The sequence below is a fragment of the Nematolebias whitei genome, chromosome 21 (assembly GCF_014905685.2).
Source record: "Nematolebias whitei isolate Nwh7 chromosome 21, NemWhi1, whole genome shotgun sequence".
NCBI lineage: Eukaryota > Metazoa > Chordata > Actinopteri > Cyprinodontiformes > Rivulidae > Nematolebias > Nematolebias whitei.
The window spans coordinates 16,260,242-16,268,847 of NC_056518.1; positions in this window are offsets into that span (position 1 = coordinate 16,260,242).

The window sequence follows — 8,606 nt, forward strand, 5'->3', positions numbered from 1 at the left end:
CGGATATAGCTCTAAAACTGATTCAAATTTAAGATGGTTAAGTCACATCATCAAACACAATATCGAAAACTTAGTTCAACAGATATTGAGTTAAAATCTAAAGTGGTAGTAGCTGAGAGTCGTGACATCTTGCAGCTTAATTGCACATAATCAAAGCAAAACTTTATATGATAGTTTGTCTTGACAACTGTGTAAAACTTAAAAGCATAAGTGTGCAGCGAACACAGAACAAGCCATGAGCTGGATGTCAGGTTCAACGTGCCGTCTACCGATGTTCGCATCACAGTTCAGCACCGCAGAGCAGATACAGGACAGGAGGTGTAATTATCTGCTTCTACTCTTCCTCTTCAAAGGAGGCGCACCGCAATGTCAGGCAGCCTGACTTGCAAAAAGGTGAAGACAGGGAGAAAGGTGGAAAAAAGAAGAAGAGGAAAACAGACAGCGACGAAGACAGAATTCAGAAAAATCGAAGGGAAGCACAAGAAAGGAGGAGGAATCTTACATCTCCTTCAGCAGGAGAAAAGTCAAACTCTGTATCGTCACATTGAGCCTCCTGGTGTTCTTTGCCTGACAGCGCCTGGAAGACGCGCAGAGGTTTGGACTTTAAGCAACAAGAGGGAGAAAAATGTAGCCGAGCTTCTGAGAGGTGGTGACGAAGAGTGATGGGCTGAGAGAAAACTGTGAATGAAGGATCTTCGTCGTCATCATCGTGAACAATGAGTCACTGATGGAGGCAGCCCGTCGCGGGGTTTCAAGCTCAGCTGAGGAGAGATGGTGTGTGTGTGTGTGTGTGTGTGTGTGTGTGTGGGGGGCTCGCCTTCCCACCTGCCAGGGGCTCAGTCATGCTTTTAGCATCTGCCAAACTGAAGGACACTTTGAGCCATTTTATTTTCACTGAAGGAGGTCAACGTTTGTCAGTCACACTGAGAGCTTCTGTTCCGTTCAGCCGAAGCCAAAAACACATGAAACACACACGTTTCCAGCTCGTGTAAACAATCCCAGTGTGTGTGAGAAGCCAGCGAGACCCTGGCTCTGAACGCACCACAGCCACTGCAGCTGTGGAGCGATGACCAGCTGACGCCCGTCTGTGGGTCCCCTTGTCTTTCTCTCCACACCAGCCCTGCCTCCTCCTCCTCTTCCTCTTCTTCTGTGTCTCCATGAAACAGACCTGTAATTTTCACAGCTGCGCCTCAGCACCAGGCCAGAAACAGAACCGGCGAACAGAGCAAGGAGCCGCGCTGCCACAGCACAAAACAACCAACGCTGCTCCACAGGACGCCTCGTTTTTATGAAGCTAAACAGGAAACAGAACGAACAAAAATTCAAAATAATCCTCCTCTCATTTAAAAACTGAAGTTGAACTTAAGCAAGTGAAGCGTGCGTGAGGGATGAATTTCTTACAATTTGGTTTAAATTTTAATAATGGTTTAAAATGGAAATGTCTGGCTTTGATGGAGTTTGCCGCTCCTTAAGCGTCCTTCCAGTTTGATCAGACTCAGACTGGTTTCAATGGCTGATGGAGATGTCGTTTTTAGAAAGCAGGAACGACGTGTTACGAATCTGTTTCGAGCATTTGACTGCACGTGGTCAGTTCTGACGCCTCTGTTCACAGCTGGTAAACTGTGTCAGCAAAACCCACGCTATAAGATGAAGAGTTGAAAATAAAACAAACGATGACATCACAGAGAAAGAAGTGCAGATTTGAACCTGTAAAAACCCACAGTGCACTGACGGCTGTTCATACAGCTTCACTGTATATTTAACTAGGCCTGTCGAGATAAACAATAAATCAATTAATCACATGATAAATGAAAATTATCAACATCATTTTCATTTATTGGCTTTATCGTTTCTTCGTGTCTCTCTCTTTCTACAGGACACTGGACGGGACAAAAAGCTCAACTCCAGTGCTCTTCACTGACCCCTCCCTTTCTCATTAAAATCTGTTTTAACCGTTCAAAATCGCGTTTTTGGATCGTTCAACGCAGCTAAGCTGAGAAGCTAAGCTACGAGCTAAGCTAACATACCCAAGCTCCAAAAATTCACGGTTGTCGTGCCTTTGTCTAAAAAAGTTGTTTTTTGTTGTTGTTTGTTTTCTGCAAAAAGGAGCTGAGAACTTGTTTACTGATGTTTTATTTTTAAAAAAAGAGCTCAAACCAAACCGAGCGGCCACCATTTTGAGAACCGAAGAGAGACAACCCATGTCACGTCAAGGGGCCTCCCTCCCATTTTTCTTAAAGAAACACGCTGCTCGCTCCCTCACTATCCATCCTCCGGTTCAAACTGTCTTATACTGCCATCCGGTGGTCAAAAAAGGTACTACACACAAATTAACCAACATTTTTACTAATTATTGTCAAATTTCAAACAATATTATCGTTTATTGCAATAATTTCTGAGACAATTAATCGCCCAGCAAAATTTGTTATAGTGACAGGCCTATATTTAACATCAGCTTTTTGTTTAATTAGGGGAATATAATGCTGCACACACCATTGTTCTATAGCTCGACAGTCCATTAAAGCTTACAGTGACCACAAAAGAAACCCAGCCATAGAATGTCCTGAGGAGATGTTCATTAAAACCTTCACCAGAAGTTAGCATAATTCAAGATAGCCTACACAGCCGGTCAAGATCGGACAATACAAAAATAGCTTTAGCATATATTTTACAGATAATGAGCTAAAATTTGATGTAACAGTAGAATTCCTCCACAACACATGCTCTGAGAGCTAACAGAAACTATGCAAAATGTTATTTTAAGGCTTAAAAATGGCTACAACTCCAACATTTCTCAACATTTAAGTTCTGGTATGACGGGCAGCTGTTGACACTCACTCCTTCAAGGACTGCTGGGCCTTTAAATTCATCAAGGCTTTTAAATGTTAAAAGTCCATGACTCAGTTGGACCTGACGGCAACACCATGAACAGAATCCCAATTTAAGGAGAGCAAAAGGTAAAAAAGAAAGCCACGCCTGATTGTTTTACATTAAATGATCTGCTCGAACTGTTTACTTGGACTTTTTGACAGTCTGTGCATGGCCCATTTACTTGTGGTATTTTAAAAAAGTGTTTCAAACACATAAACGGTTCAGCGGGAGCAATAAGGCTGCGCAAACAGCAATTATTATCTGTCTCCTTTGTGAAAACATCACCAGTCGATGCTGTGAAGGGATCGCCTCGTAGTGATTGCCTCATGAAGGGCAAATAATCAATCAAATGAATCGATCACTCAACATCCAAACAGTAATAATTCTCAACTCCATTCAGCTGTCCGCTCTGTACTTCAAAAACAGGACTATATATATCAACCAGATGTTTTTTTTCATTCCCATGCTCCAGTTTTGCCATCCTCAAAATCTGCAGATGAGCTGCAGCTGCAGGTTCTATCTGCTGCAAGGACTCAGGACTTTCCACGCTTCAGCTGAAGCTACTGCTTTTTTTGTTTGTTTGTTTGTTTGTTTGTTTGTAGCATCTTTTATCAGGATATAGAGTTGCATTCGAGCCTAAAAAATCTGACACGGCCCGAACCTGTATCATTTTTTTCAAGCCCGACCCAAAACCGATGGATTATCTGTAATTAGAGGCCCAAACCTGAAAAAAAAAATAAATAAATAAATGCATTTTTTAAACTTATTTATTAAGCTTTTACTGCTTTTGTAAGCAAATCAGTTTGACATAATTTAAAAACATATTTCAAAGAAAGGAAGATATAAAATTTCTTGTTTCACCACATGGATATTAACATACAAAACAAAAAGCCTAAAAAAATCAACTCTAAAGATGGGCTGTTATACGGATGAACAAAAATATTTTTAGAGCAAAATTATTTGGAAAAATATAGAACAAGGCTATTTTAATTGAACACGCTGCTCACTTCGGTTTTTATAGATGCTGCAACTTCCTTCACCGTAGATGACAGCATGGTGTGGAGACGCGCGCGGCCGGTGATCAGCTAATCCATCTGAGCTTAACAGGACATTTTTAAACCTCATTAAACCGGCTGGTCAGACCTGCCTCCTCTTCAACAAGTAGATTAACAAAATTTTATATTGTGCATTTTTATTTAGTTTTCTTTGTGCTGTATGATTCGTATAACCGCATCATAGAAGCCTGAGCCCACGTGCGCAACTATTGCGCAATACGCCAGCGATCTCTTCAAAGTCTGATTAACTGCTGCACGTTTCTTTCATTCTTCATCCTCTCAACATATAAACTTACTGCCTCCTACTCAACAAGTAAATTAACAGAGTTTTATATTGTGCATTCTTATTTAGTTTTATTTGTGCTGTACGATTCGTAAAACCACATCAAATACCCGAGACCGGCCCAGCCTGCACATTAAGCACATAATTATGGTCCGAAGCGCGATCCGAATTCGGGCCCGGGTTAGAAATGACAGCTCTAGGATGTAGTTTAGTTTTAAAAAGTAAAGTGCTATGTGTTGTCATCATTGTGTGTTCCCATACAATGGCAAAATTAGTTCTCTGCATTTAACCCATCACACCTGGGATACACCCAGGTGGAGCAGTGGGCAGCTATGTAAGCGCCCCGGGAGCAATTAGGGATTGGGTGTCTTGCTCAAAGACACAACGGCATGTGGGAATGGCCGGGGGATCGAACCTGGGACTATTGGGTCCCGAGTCAGCTGCCCTGCCTCTACCCATCTACATTCAGGCACAGATGTAGCTTTTGTTTCTTTAGAAGTGAAAGAAACAAGGAAGTTAAAAGAAAATCAGACTCAACTCCGCTCACTTTTCTATTTATTCAGCTCTTTCTTTTTGGTTTCCTTTTCTCGTGCACTCAGATAGCAGCAGCAGCAGCAGCAGCAGCGTGACCCCATACAGATCCTGACCCAGCGCAGTCCCTGCTGCAGCGACTGGAAATAAAGGAAGTAATGTAATGACACGTCTGTTAAAGAGTGATAGAAGAAGAAAAAATATTGTAGTCCAGCTTGATAATGTTCTGTGAGTTTCTGTTGAATTTTTACCATCCTTCTGGGGTGGGACCATCAAGACTGCAGGGTGATGTTTCGAAAAATTTAATCTGTCAGTATTGCCAATGTGGGAGGCAGTGTGTGGTAGTTTTAACTTTTGAAACATCCTTTTGTCTAATAAAAAAGGTTGTATTTATTTAGTTATCATGATCCCAAACAGCCACAAAGCTTAACATTTCTCGTCTTAAAACGTGTCCCTGTCTCTTCCTCTGACCACATGTGGCCCGAGTCTGAGGTATTGTCTCCTCTGTGACAGCTGGGAGGCCTTTGTGTCTCTCCTTCTCTCTGGGCGTGCGCCTACAAAGCACAACAGTTCATCAGGAATAATGGGATTATGCCCCAGATTGATAACCAGCTCGTGTGTGGGCCGTGGATTTCTACCTGACCCTCTGCCATGACAGCCACACCGATGTCCGCTGTGGACAAACGACAGGGACACACGACTCTACATGAAGTTCTGGAGCTTCACTGTCAGGCTCGACTCTTCATGAGGCTTCACAACTCTTCTGTCGTGAACTATGACCCTGGTCTTAACCCTAAAACACTGATCGTAGAAGGAGGTGATCACTTTTCCAAAAGTACTTCTGGTGTTACCTTCAAAATGATCTAAAGCATTAGAAATATATAGTTAGATTTATACAAATACTCCCTTTAAGTAACATTATGTTACTATAGGATAACTGCAATAAGTCCAACTACGTCAAGGAAGAATAATCCAGCTTTGTTACTGAAGCATAAACCAACTATTTATATAGTTGATGTGCAAATTTTCATCCTTAAACAAAACTACCTGCAGTACAATGCAAATTTGTGAGTTACTCCTCATTTCTTTACATTTTGCTTCCAAGTAGCTAGACTTTGGTTTATTTATTTTGATCGGCATTTATTCAGGCTTTCTAAAGACTGGATCTTTCTTTCTCGCCCAGTGCCTTTCCAGTTTTAGGATCTCTGCTTTATGTAGTGTACATTAAACTTCTTAAATTTGACCCATGCATCATTCAGGTATAAAAATGCTCCTAAATCCAACAAATGAACAATTGTTGTCCATTTTAAATGGAATTTTGAGGCACTTTGTCAGCAGCAGCCTGGACTCAAAGACCATTTGTTTCACTTCTTTAGTGGAATGGATAAAAACTACCAACGACAACAACTTGACAGCTAGAAAATAATATTTTAGCAACAACAAGGTGATACCCAAAGAGATATTAGCTGAAAACTACACATTCAGTGGATGAGTAGCTAAAGGATGAAGCATCTACCACATCCAGTATCAGGCCTGTCTCTAAACAAATATAACTTTCAAATACAGTCTACTTTGTTTTCTCTAACTCTTATGCTGCTCAATATGCTGTCATGGGCAAGAACTGGACATAAACAGGTGAACAAAAAGCCAAAGTAAAATAAATAAATAAAAACCTTAAATGATCTTCAGAAAGTCTAATGAGCATGACAAACTTTAAGAAATTAGAAGAAAGCCTGGCTCATTTAAAGAAGAGAAATTTGGATAGTCAAATCTCTATAAAATGTTTCATCTCTCAAAATAAATGGTACCCAGTACCCCACTGTGGGGCACACCAAGTTTTGAGATGATGTCCAGACAACAAATTAAACATAAACATGACAGTTAATTGCACAACTTAGCCCTAACTGTCACAAAAATAATTTTAAAAAAAAATCACAATTTTAGTTAGGCTCTTTTTAGCAGTTTTTGTTTACTTCAGCAGACACAGTGAAGGTCACCAGTCTCAGCTGATGGTTTTTGTGGGTTACAACCTGGAAAGTTGGAGAAGGACTGCAGCAGGAAGCATGCAAATATCCATAAATAATAAAACTTTAAATGATCTTGAGAAAGTCTAATGAGCATGACAAACTTTGAGAAATTAGAAGAAAGCCTGGCTCATTTAAAGATGAGACATTTGGATAGTCAAATCTCTGTAAAATGTTTCATCTCACAAAATAAATGGTACCCAGTACCCCACTGTGGGGCACACCGTCTTGAGATGATGTCTAGACAACAAATTAAACATAAATATGACAGCTAATTGCACACCTTAGCCATAATTGTCATAAAAATAATTTTAAAAAGACATCATAATTTTAGTTTGGCTCTTTTTAGCAGTTTTTGTTTACTTCAGCAGACACAGTGAAGGTCACCAGTCTCAGCTGATGGTTTTTGTGGGTTACAACCTGGAAAGTTGGAGAAGGACTGCAGCAGGAAGAATGCAAATATTAATATTAATACAAAAGAAGCCAAACATCCATCTGCATGATCCAGGCACAACAAATACATCATTTTGTTCAGCAAAGCAGTCATCTGGAGGTGAATAGTAACTCCTCCTCGGCTCATCGAGCTTCTGAACTCCAGCTGGAGCTGCTTCTGTCACATTTTTTCTGCACACTCCGAACCAGGTGACAAATAAACACAATTCCCGTCACCTGCACGGAAGAGACGACCCGCACTGGTCTGCAAAAGTTCCCTCTGAGGGCTAAAATGAAGGATCAGTGACACATGTCTCCCACCCAAAAACAGCTCGACCCTGTCCTGCTCGACACTTTCAGTTTTGCCTCAGATCTGATAAGAGTTTGTTTGTTTCGCACTTACCGATCCGCCGACTGTGAAATAACCCGATGAAGAGGGTTTGTGTCTGAGCTCAGAGCCCGAGGAAGCGACAGGGATGCGTCAGGTGGTGAAGTGAAGGAGGAAACCTGCGTGGAGGACGACTCATGTTCACTCGATCGCCTGAACCCGTCTCTGAAGCGTCTTTCTCTGTAGTTTTTATTTGTCCTCCCTGCGATCAGCTCTGCTCAAACAAACCTCCACTCGACTGAGTCCACGCTCCAGCAGAAAGGCTTTCACAACGAGCCGAGCACAGATCCCGCAAACTACAGCTCACTTTGGCATGTTTTACATAACAGCATCATCCGCTTTTTCTGTTGACGCATCACGAAGCGAAAACATGGAGTTTCTTAAAGGGCCACGACGGTCCGTGCACATGTCCCCGTCCGCGGCAGCAGCAGGCTGACAGATGGCCTCCACCCTTTCTTCTGACACTTGGATGGACTCTGAGGAGCCCAGCAGCTGAACACTCGATGATAGATCTGGATTTGATCGCCTCAGCTCTTCAGCTTCTTTTGTTTTCTGACTCAACTTCATCCAACTGAGGCTCGGAGCAGGGGCGGATCTAGAGATGTTAACCAGGGGGGGCTACATTTACTGTTGCAGAGGTGATTCGTGTATATTTATCTTCTTTAAAGAAGACAAATGTTACTTCTTATTTCTAATAACGTTGTGTTGTTTTAAGGAGGAGATTGCATGGTTTACTGTTGTTTTTATTAAAATGTGTTTTATGAAACTTTGTGTGTTGCAAGTTTTGTCCAGGGCGTTCTTGTAAATGGGATTTTTAATTTCAGTTAGTTTCTCCTAAATAAACAAATTTAAAAAATAAATACACATTGTACATACAATGACATAATTATGTGTCAATGACATAATTGCAAAACCTCTGTACTTACAGCTGTTTCAGGCTCAGTTTATGGAACACGGTTAATCTGAATCACTCACTAAAGTAACCTGGTTCACATGAGTCAGTCACTATATATATATATATA